Genomic DNA, 10,952 nt, shown 5'->3' with positions numbered 1-10,952 from the left:
AGCCCGTTTCGAGTATTAAAAAAGTCATTACTGCAAAATTTACACTTCAGTCTTTCATGTTTAAATAATTCCTGTCTTTGAAACACAGCTTCTATTCGAGCCGATTTGCTTTTCGGTCACTTCCCGTCCCACGCCCAGCGATGACATTTGGCATTATGTGATCTGACAAAGGGAAAACAAAATGGAAGTTCTTGTGCTTATTTACTCTTTGAAGTGTAAGCGTTTCTGCAATCTTAACACACATTCTAAATGATACGTAATAGTGGATAAAAAGAAACCTTGCTTTTAATTTAGTTTACGAACTACTGACTGTTTTTGCTATTGATCACTCACTGAGCACTGTTGTTGTGACAACAACCATCTGTCGTCGTAGCATATCTCATAAAGCGAGAGCGTGTAGTGATCGCCTGTGTTTCATTCGTGCTGGTCTTTCCTTTAGGAACACCGAATCTAATCAATGCCTTGTATGCGGTGTTTATGCCGAAAATCCATGTTGGAGTCACTCACTCAACAACGCTGGGAGTTTTAAAAACTCTTGTTACCTTTGATCGCGCGGCAGTGAATATCGAAGGATATTCAGTCGCAGATGATATTGTGAAACTTAATTCATAACGACATTCGTGTTGAACATGTAACGGATATTACTTCATACGTTTACACGCACCACCTCCTGTACAAACTTAGACGGGAGAACGGTTCTCTATGAACGGTTCAAGTTAAGTTTAGTACTACGGAAGCGTAGTAGAGCCACGGTGAAAAATGTTTTGGTCACACTGTCTCCTACGCTGGGACTTAATATCTCCCTACGTAAGGTATGGTATCTCTACGTAGGGATTGAATCATCCCTACGTAGTACTTATCTCTTCGTATATACGTAGGAGATGAGCGATAGACATTAATCTGATATGGTCGACTTAGATCCGCAGACATATATACGTTACGATCACTCCTCCACTATACCCTGGATGCATCCACGGCTTAGGGCGATGATTTTATTACACTCCATTTGGCTGGCTTTTATCCAATCAAAGTGCCTACGCTTCTGGGAAGTTAGAGCGTACCCAATCACAACTCACTATCGCTTCTTAAATTATCCTAACCGCATTAAAACTTGGCAACACAATTGATGCAGAGGTACTCTGAAAGAAGTAGAAGGAGCTCTGTCATACATTTTTAAAAGTTTCAGACCTGTAATTTGTTTGTCTTACATTATTTCCCGAAAAATCTGAGGTGGCAATCTGCGAACAAACCTTCGCGACTTCGGACCGCTATCCTTGATGCTTGACAGTGGCGAAGCTCGGTTTGTAACGGCGGCATAGCTGATTGGCTACTGTGAGGAATGCGGAGCCAATAAGGGAGGAAATAAAATCATCGCCCTAAAGCCGTATGGATGTGCATCCAGGGTATAGTGGAGAGTTATCGTAACGTATACCCTGGAGATGTCTCTTAGAGCACAGCCAAATATGCCACGCGTACCAGCTCGTAATTATTAAGTCTATTCAAACTCACTACTGTAAAAATATTTTGGCAGTACATAATTTGGAATATTATTGCGCTGCATGTGAACTTTCTTAATAGTCTCACAGTGCCGGAACCATGTTATTTCTCCTTCCGCTCAGCCTTTGCTGTAACGCCATACATCAGCTTTAAAGTTGTCCACATTTGTTTCAATAACCAAAAGTATGAAATTATCAAAAGGAGGTATCTGATAAGACCTTACCAGGAAACAAAATCTAGTGGACCTGATGGCGTGTAACATGGGTTGAAACGATTTGTACATATAGCTAGACCTCTTTGTTGTATAATATATCACTGGGTGACTGTATTTCCTACATTTGTGGAAACGAGGGTAATGTTATATATTTTGAAGGAGGAGATGCATCCCTCAACTAATTACAGACCTATTTCGGTTTAATACCTATCCTTTGGAAAATCCTTGAAAGAATAATGGTAAAGCAATGTAATGCACGACCATTTCCATGAACATAACATTTTTAAGTAAACTCCAGTCAGGTTTTACTGCTAGTCATTCTACTACATCTCAATATAGACATTTATCATAATATATGCTCCAAATCCTAGATAATCCACCACCTTTACTGTATGCTGTTTTGTGATATTTCAAAGCTTTTTACAGGGCAGGGCATAAAGGTTTATTGCACACAAATTAGAAAATGATGGTGTTCGTAGACGACGAGGAATTATCAATACTCATTAATGGAATATTATGAAAACTAAATGTTAAATGCAGAGGGTTCCTCAAGGATCGCCTTGGTTAATTTGTATTTCCGCTTATGCTCTCTCATCAATGATTTACCTGGAAATTTACAAAATGTCACAATAATGCCTGGCCCGATGACACATCAATCGGTGTTAGCAGGAAAATGTCACCAAAAATCCATAGAAGCATTATCCTCAACTACGATTTAGCCCAATTGAATAAGTGGGCAGAAAAGTCAGTGTGGTGTGTTCTAACAGGTTATATCATAGCATGCACTAAGACATAGAGGGTGGTAGTGGATTCTAACAGGTTATCATCTCAGAAATACATGTAGAGGCGGGAGGCCTAACAGGTATGAACAACAATAAAACTTTCGTACATTTATGACCCACACTTCCAACCTTTTTATCCAAGTCTCTAGGGGTACAGCGTACCACATTTTAATGAGCTTTCCGATCCTTCAAGCCACAAAACCTTTAATATGGTTGAATTAATCCTTTGTCATTTATCAAAAATGAAAGTAGTGAGGTTATGCTTTATTGGTATAGATTTCTAAAATATATGGACACTATTAGGACGTTAGTAACTTTGTCTTAGTATTTTCGGAGTTATGAGAGAAGGGATATGCCGATATTTATAGTCGATTAACCTGGCAATATTATAGTCACGAATATAATTTTCTATTTATTACCAGAAGTCTTTAGTTGCGGAAATTACGCGATAATCTACTTTCCAACAAAGGCAGGCTCCCCGTCATCGTTGTAAGAGACGCGGCTTCTTAGAAACAACGTGACGATCATAACATTGTTCCACTGATGTCATGTCACCACTCCAGTAAAGTGACATGTCACCCGGTGCATATCGCATAGAAAGCAATTCTCCCCGATATGTTTGCCCTCTGTATGTTATAAGCATTGTTATGATCATTTCTTTGAGGTTAATGCCACCCGTTGAATTCTTTGTTGTATTTTGAGCGAATTGAAACTAAATAAATGATTTCTTTGTAGTCACCACCCATAATTAAGGTGTCAACTTCTACTGTATACCTTACAGAAAGAGGTTTGGACTTTACTTGATGCCAAGCACGTCTGATCGATTCAGCAGGAAACCAAATGATGCAATTCAATATCATTTTCTACATTTTATTTTATATGCATCAATCCAAATACAACAAAATGAGTAGACAAATTGACTGCTATAAATAAAAGGTAACCCGGAAACATGGCGATTTATGATATCCTTATGATGTAACTTAAAATCCCTCTCATAAAAATGCAATAATGTGTAGTAATGTAGTGAAGAAAATATAGCACAGAACGCTGATCAGTCGAAGTGGTTGTGCTGGAAGGTGGCCTCCGCTTCTGGGTCTGTCTCTAGTTGTGCCAGTATTCTGGAATCGCTGACGCAGCCAGAATGGTGAGGGGCGATGACACGAATGCGGCAGCCGCTTCCCGATCAGTCGACCCAGTCTGCAGCATTCAATGGCCCTCTCCGCTTCTGCTGAAATCTCGGCATTGTAGTGAATGTATGGTGTGAAATGAGGATGGAAATCTAGGGGGCTTTATATACCCGTTTCCAACTTAGTTTTCACGTGCATTTCATGCAAAGGTGAAGTTACAATGGGTACGTTTTGGCGTTATGCTTCCATATACAAAGGACAAGAAATAGAGCAAAATTTTACAGTGTATCTAAAGGGAAAAATTAGTCTTTTTCTCGTTTGACGACTCTTCCTAAAAACAGTCAGAAGTCATGATGATCAAAAAGTAAACCTCAAATTAGTTTGGAATGTGTTTTAAGGAGTCAAAAGAAATGCAATTTCAGCATTGGGTGCCCTATTTACATTGAAACAACCATTCTTTCATATCAAACCCAACTTTATCACTCTTTGAAAGATGTATGCATTATCATCATAAACAATATCATTTGGACCCATTTTAACTGTTTTTACACTTTGGATTTGAATTTTACATGATTGAAAATGGGACAGTGGACCCCACCTAAACAAACATGTCGATATCCTAATTATCAATGACTTCCCTCAGTCTGATGTTTTGACTCAATAGAGTTACATGATTAGTTGTTAAAACATACCAAACCAAAGTCTTCTATCTATATAACATTTTTAGGATATTCTAATGTTCGGAGATGTAACAACATTTCTTTTGGCGTTCAGTTTATGTTAAAGAATTGTCAAAATTTATTAAATGTATCAATAGAAGTTTAGATATAAATGCATGTATTGTGTACGGGTTTGGTATGGCCTCAAATCCATAATTTTGATTTTGTAACGTCATCATCGAACACCTGGCTGACCTCATTTCACAGAGGGTGTCAATGACCCGCGCCCGATGGAGGCTTACATCCATAGCATCACACCATGACATCACGCCATTAGTGTTGGACCAATCAGCATTCAGCCGAAAACTCACTCGGGTGGTTGACTCTACCCCTGACGGGTCGGCAATGACCGCGCGCGCTCATTAGGAATCACATCGATCATAGTATCACACCATGACATCCCAATACCAGTAATTTACCAATCAGCACTGCATAGCACCTACGGAACTCACTTGACCACTGACCACAAACTAGTTTCATCCGGTTTCAGTTTTTAACTTCTCAAAAGGCCCTTAATTCCCAGCATCATTTCAAATCCTTGCCGACTGCACTTTAGAGTGACTTCGACCAGCAGAAACCATTGACTCTTGAGTGTCTTCAAGCAAGTTCTATGAGCGAAAGGTATGTTTATATCGCCTTATATCTACCTATAGATGTTTAAACACAGTAAACCTTGGTTGAAGCGATGGAGATAAAACCATATCTTAGGTTCCTCGCTCACAGTAGGGATCCCTTGAGTATGCCTCGGTGTAATCATGCCCATATTACACGTATTGTGGATGCATCATATGTACATGTTAAAGTTTTCATGTGTCATCCAATCTTAAACTTTTTGGTGGAACAGATAATCGGTAACACATACCTTTCATAGTCCATGAATAAAAGCACACTGTGTTATCCGACGATGGTATTAGAAAAATCCATATGATTGTGATTGTTTGAAAATCAACCATCCAGTTCACGATATCGGAGTTCAATGTCTGAAAGGCAGCTTTTTCCCCACACATTTGGTACTACCCGTGGAAGTGGAATTTCAGTCTGTTTAGGCGAAGGGGCTATAAGAGAGTAAGAAAGGTATCCTGGTTTAGAATTAGACTTGCACAAAGTCTCTAAGCTAATAATGAATCCTTTAAACGAGTAATTTCAATGGAAATAGAATAGAATTATATTCCTCTAATAGATTCGAGTGGAGCTATCTGCGCTTATCTTGACCTCGTTTATTCAAAGGGATAGAGATTACTATACAGCAGCAGGTTTCTTAGCATCGCCTTGGAGCAAAGTAGTGGCGGTCTCCGCTTACTGCTCCCAGCCGTTAAAACATTGTTGACCACATTTGCGTGGTGTGGCGCTATGCTGTGGCGGGGGCAGGAAAGCGTTTGTCGACTGTTGGCCTGGCAAGCATTTCTCGCGCGTGATCAGGTGTGTTTTCGCGAAGGTAGTCAGCAACCTGATATGATGGAATTATGAATTACTCCTATTCTCAAATTAAAAATGAAGTATGATTTTACCGTGAATGAATACATCCTTGATATACAATTACTTGAAACCTTATACAAACAAAACGTGCATATGTCGTTTAGAAGATCAACAGTAGCTAGGGCATGTCAGCTTTGAAAGCAGTGCCGTTCTCATCCGCGGATTTGTACGTGCGCGTGGTAAGTGTTTAGAGCGTCTATAGTTAAATGCTGGTAATAATGACGTTGGGAATGTAGTTTGCCAAAACAGTTCATTTAGGTTGCAACTGAGAACGATGTAAATGTCTCATGGCCACCACCGTCTCTTTTGTAAGACTTTTCGTACTGTATTATCAGGGTGTGTATTTTTCACCAGGAATGGAACAAGAAATCTTCAAACCAGTGCCTCCCCATATCAAAACTGTAGATGGGAGTTGCTCCAGTTTGCAAATTACTATAATGTAAAGAAACACCTACCACCATCGTTCAGCAGCGTTTTGTTCGCTTTTGCAGTTTGAAGAATTATTATCAAAATTTAAATTTAGAAGCGGATTGTCCCAGCATGCCTATGATACAGATGTCACCCGGATATAGTGGGCCGGCCCTCGTAGAAACGTTCAAATTCCCCATTTCCTGGCCCATCTAGTAAAACAACCTCGACTGGACAGTCTTTTCTGCACAAGGTTACATCGGAAATAGAGGACTATTTAGATTTTGACTTTGGTGATGCACCATGTTTTAATCAGAGTCGGACTAGGTGAAGATGAGAGTCGTCTAGGTTCAGTTCGTCTAAAGGAAACAGCGTACATTTGTCTGTTCTGAGAACATATGGAAAATGTATTCAAAAGATGCCATCATTTGGCTTTTGGATGATTCCTTTGATATCGATATGAGGTATTCAGTTGATATGCCTAAAGGAGAGAATGAATCATAAAATCTGGAAATGTTCAGAAGTGTTAAACTCAAAACATAGTGACCTTGTAAAATCAATCAATGCAGATCACCTATGTATGGCAAAAGGGCTCTCTCTGTGTGTTTTGCTAAAGCTCATCCAAGAGGCATCTAAGGCTGAATGGCAGGATCTCATCTAATTCTCATCCTTTACAGATCGATTAGCGGGTGCCGGTTTCCTGATAATGTCTACCAATGACAAGAAGAGTGCCATATGACACATCTCGCCTTAGAACGCATAAAATGTCCACCCGCACTTAGTACAAAACATGTGAAGATTCCAAAATAAAACCAACTCAAACCCTCTTTGCCAATCTTCTCTGTGACCAGCAACATTTGGAGGTCCAAAGGATAGAATAAGCAGGTGCTGTATGGAATATACCCAAATTAGAGGAAGCTATCTTAGGTTGTCAAATATTAGTGATCAATGCATCACTGGGAAATAAAATTCATCACTAAAGGGATGAAAAGATGACAAAGACTTAGTTGTTTCTATTTGCTAGTGGATAACCATTTTCATGCTACCATCCCCAACATTTCCTGGCTTTTTAGCCAGTTATTTTGCCATCCCTATTGTATCACCCCTTCCATTAAACGCAGACATGAACGTAAGCCATATTTACTGTAGAGGGTGTGTAAGGAAATCAGTATCCAGACCAGAGACGCTACAAGAATCTGTCACTGATTGTCACGCTGCCCAGTGCCGATCGGAGGCTTGTTTATCACTCTGCCAGGAGCCTAAAAGTCCAGAAGGGACCTCCCCTCAGAGTGTCTCGAACCTACTGGCGTTGCCCTCAGAGTGTTTTTAAAGTGCTGAATGTTGTAGCCAAAACAAAGATGATCCAGCATGAGTTGCTGACACTTACATGTGCCAGCCTTAGCCTTGTGGTAAGAGGGGTGCCCACATGAGATCCATAATTATGCCCTGCACGAGCCATTACCTGTAGATGACAATAAACCCCAAATCAAAGAAATTTATCATGTTTGACTTAGATATGTTCCCCAAGATATGACCATCACCTTTATGTGCAGAAGGTTATCTACCTTCCCTTGTTTCCGCCTAATGGACCTGAAGGAAGAGAGTTGTACGCATCATGCCGTATTGGCAGCCAAGCTGTCACCAAATCTTGGCAGATTGGGCATCAGGAACTACCTACACACTTTATCACCTCATCCAGTCTGTGACATTTGTAAAGGGTCTCTTGCATTCTCACTAAAGCCCACATGTGTTTTCTTGTACGTGAAGTCGTTGCACGATGTTATGCAACAAATGGCTTAGAAATTCAATTATTTCAAGATGCCTCCATGTCCAGACACTTGTGTGGTCATCGAGGAGGAGTCAAGTTCAAAAGCAAAAACACAGCTACATTATTCTGTAAATGGCTTTTCACAAAAAACTTTTCGGTGTTTGCCCACAATTTCAAAGGGGTTATGATGGCTGTTTCCTGTTGGACCTATCTGATGAGAGAATGAAGTATCCTCCTGACAACATGGTTGTACAATGGGTCCTAACGCTCATGTATATGCATATTCTTTGGGGTTTTGAACATTTGGACTGTTGGACGGATTTGTCTTTCTTCAACACCTAAACTGGTCAAAATCTTAGATGTTTCATCTGGAAGAGTTGAAGAAAGGCTATTTCCCCGATACTTCAACACCTCTGTCAACCAGCTTAGTATGTAGGGCCTTATCCTGATGCTTCATTGTATGGGATCAACAACATGTCTACACAAGACAAGGAAGTCGCTTCCTACACTTATTTCGAGAACAGAGAAAAGGACAACATCTTTACTGCTACTCCCAGAAATGTGGAGGAGTATTTGTCAGTCAGACGTCCAAATCTTGAGAGAGCTCTCATGACTTTCCGACAATTATCATTGTCTGTTACAACAAGGCCATATCTTGTAAAAAGGACCCTAAAACTCAACCAAAATCACTCAAAAGAAAAGATTACAGCATCGATCAAACAGATTACATTACCATTTGCCGGTTAATTGTGTCATGGGAATTATTCAAACACAAGTTTCTTGGTGAAAAGCATGCACTCATTGTCAAGCTTCTTTGTGAGGGACAGTCCTCCATGGCTCCCCATCAAAGAGCATGAAAATCAACACTGGGTGGAAGTCAAACCACAGGTCTACAGCTAACCCCGCTAAATATCCTAGAAGCGGGGGTGTAGTTCTGCATGAAAAGAGACCCTTCCCAGTCCATTGCCAAAGGTCCCCTGGAGATGGATACACCAAAGACCAATACAGTCTGAGGATTCCATACAATGGCTGGAATGGTTGATTCCTCTCAACACAAACACATTCAACATTACCGTTGAATGAAGGTGAAATATCAGATCCAGGGACCAAGTATAAGGTGGATGGAGTACTGTCAGTAACAACAACATTATCTACCAAGTTTGACGGGTGCCTCTATCGTAAGTTTGTCACAAACTGCTATCCTCCTGACCAGGACAAGTAGTTCTGCTTTCCACACCAAGCAGTCTGTCAGTGAGTTGTATGCGCAACGCCATGAAGAAATGCAACCCATCAAACCCAGAAGAGTTACGAGTTAGTTGACCCTCTGAGGTATGAGTTCAGGCAACAACTTAAAACCAAACCTGAATTAGAAGCATTTATGTCCCACCATCAGTGATCTCCAGGAACGATTAGATCCCAAATTCATTTTTCGGTGGTCGGACTAATGCTTCCAAAGATTGTTTTATGAAACTGAAGAAGGAAAACATTTTGTACATGGATTTGAGGCATCCTTGTATCCGTAGAGTCAACAAGTATGGTCAGTATCTACGTTGGGCACCATCAAATCGTTACCAGAGATTTCAAATCCTCTAGAGAGCAATTACTTTAAGCATTGCCTTAGGAAGTCAAGATCTACCCCACGTGGACTGTATCATCCAGTCTTGCCCTTTGAATCGAGATAGGAAACTCAAATTTGCTACATTAACCAATCGGAAACTTGTGCTAATTCAGGAGCAACAACCACCATGTCAGCACACACGGATGTACGCGAACATTAGTTTCAATGGAACCTCGTGCATTCAGGAGATTAATCAAAGCTCACTAGGAGAAAGGCTATGAACTTCAAAAGGTGTATAGAAGTTTATCACTGGGCGAAACCGCAGTATGACAAAAGAGCAGCCCAATCGAATTGGATTTTGTTTGCACTTGAATTACACCAACTTACCTTCCTGAGAATCGGCAGCAAATCTTCAGGTGGGCCCTGCATGAGTATCAGTCAAGAAGCAGATAAACAACAATACATTCCACCAAATATTTGGAGATGAGAAGGCATTTCAGTTAGACTATGACAGCATTGAGAGAAAAATCCTGGTTTAAAGGAGGCCTTATCCAGAAACTAATGTGTGAATTCATTCTGGGGTAAAATATGCTCCAAGAAGACCCAATATGAGACATTAAGATTTGTATGTTGCATCTAAACTGGAGGATTTTATCTAATTTTTGACAGATCCCAAAAGACCCTACACGATTTTCATATTCTGGCTAATGACAATGTAGCCCAATTTCAGTGGACCCATGACGCTTCCAGATTTATCCCTCAAATTGAGACTACTAGCATCTTCGTAATGCCTTTTACCTGTTATGCACAAGACATTAAACTGCTGCAGTGTATTGGACGTAATACTACAAGAACGTGTATCTTGTATTTATGACACTGACTCTGTATCTCTTTGTCTCCTAGGCACTGGTGATCAGTCAATCCACCTTAGGGGGATTAATTTTAGGGGAACTCACCGATGAATTGGAAGGAGACCCCATTGTGATGTTGCTGTTCAGGGGACTAAAATTATGCACTTCCAGGAAGCACAAATGGCAAAGAAGAATGTTGCAAAAGTCAGAGGGTTTACACTAGAAATTATACCAACTCTGGCGTTAATCAACGTTGAAGTTCTGTCAAAGCCATGAAATTGCTCTCACAGCAGGGAAATCCAATCTGTGGACATTACCAACCCGTCGAAAATTACCGAGAGACAAATATTCTGGCAAGATATACAACAGAAAAGAAAGAAACCAAAACGTGCTAGAGATAGGTATACACAAAATCGGGTCATTCAGCCTAATTTAAGATACATACCTTATGGGTTTGAGGGTCAGCTGAAGTAACTCATTTCCACTGTTTAGTCATGGGCCAGCATAGAAGGCCATGTATATCCTAGTCACACAGGGAGCCACCATGAGGAG

The sequence above is a fragment of the Haliotis rubra genome, unplaced genomic scaffold (genome assembly GCF_003918875.1).
Source record: "Haliotis rubra isolate DU_JTF1 unplaced genomic scaffold, ASM391887v1 Scf633, whole genome shotgun sequence".
In the NCBI taxonomy this organism is placed as follows: domain Eukaryota; kingdom Metazoa; phylum Mollusca; class Gastropoda; order Lepetellida; family Haliotidae; genus Haliotis; species Haliotis rubra.
The sequence above is the reverse complement of the archived record's forward strand: the minus strand, read 5'-3'. Positions refer to the sequence as shown.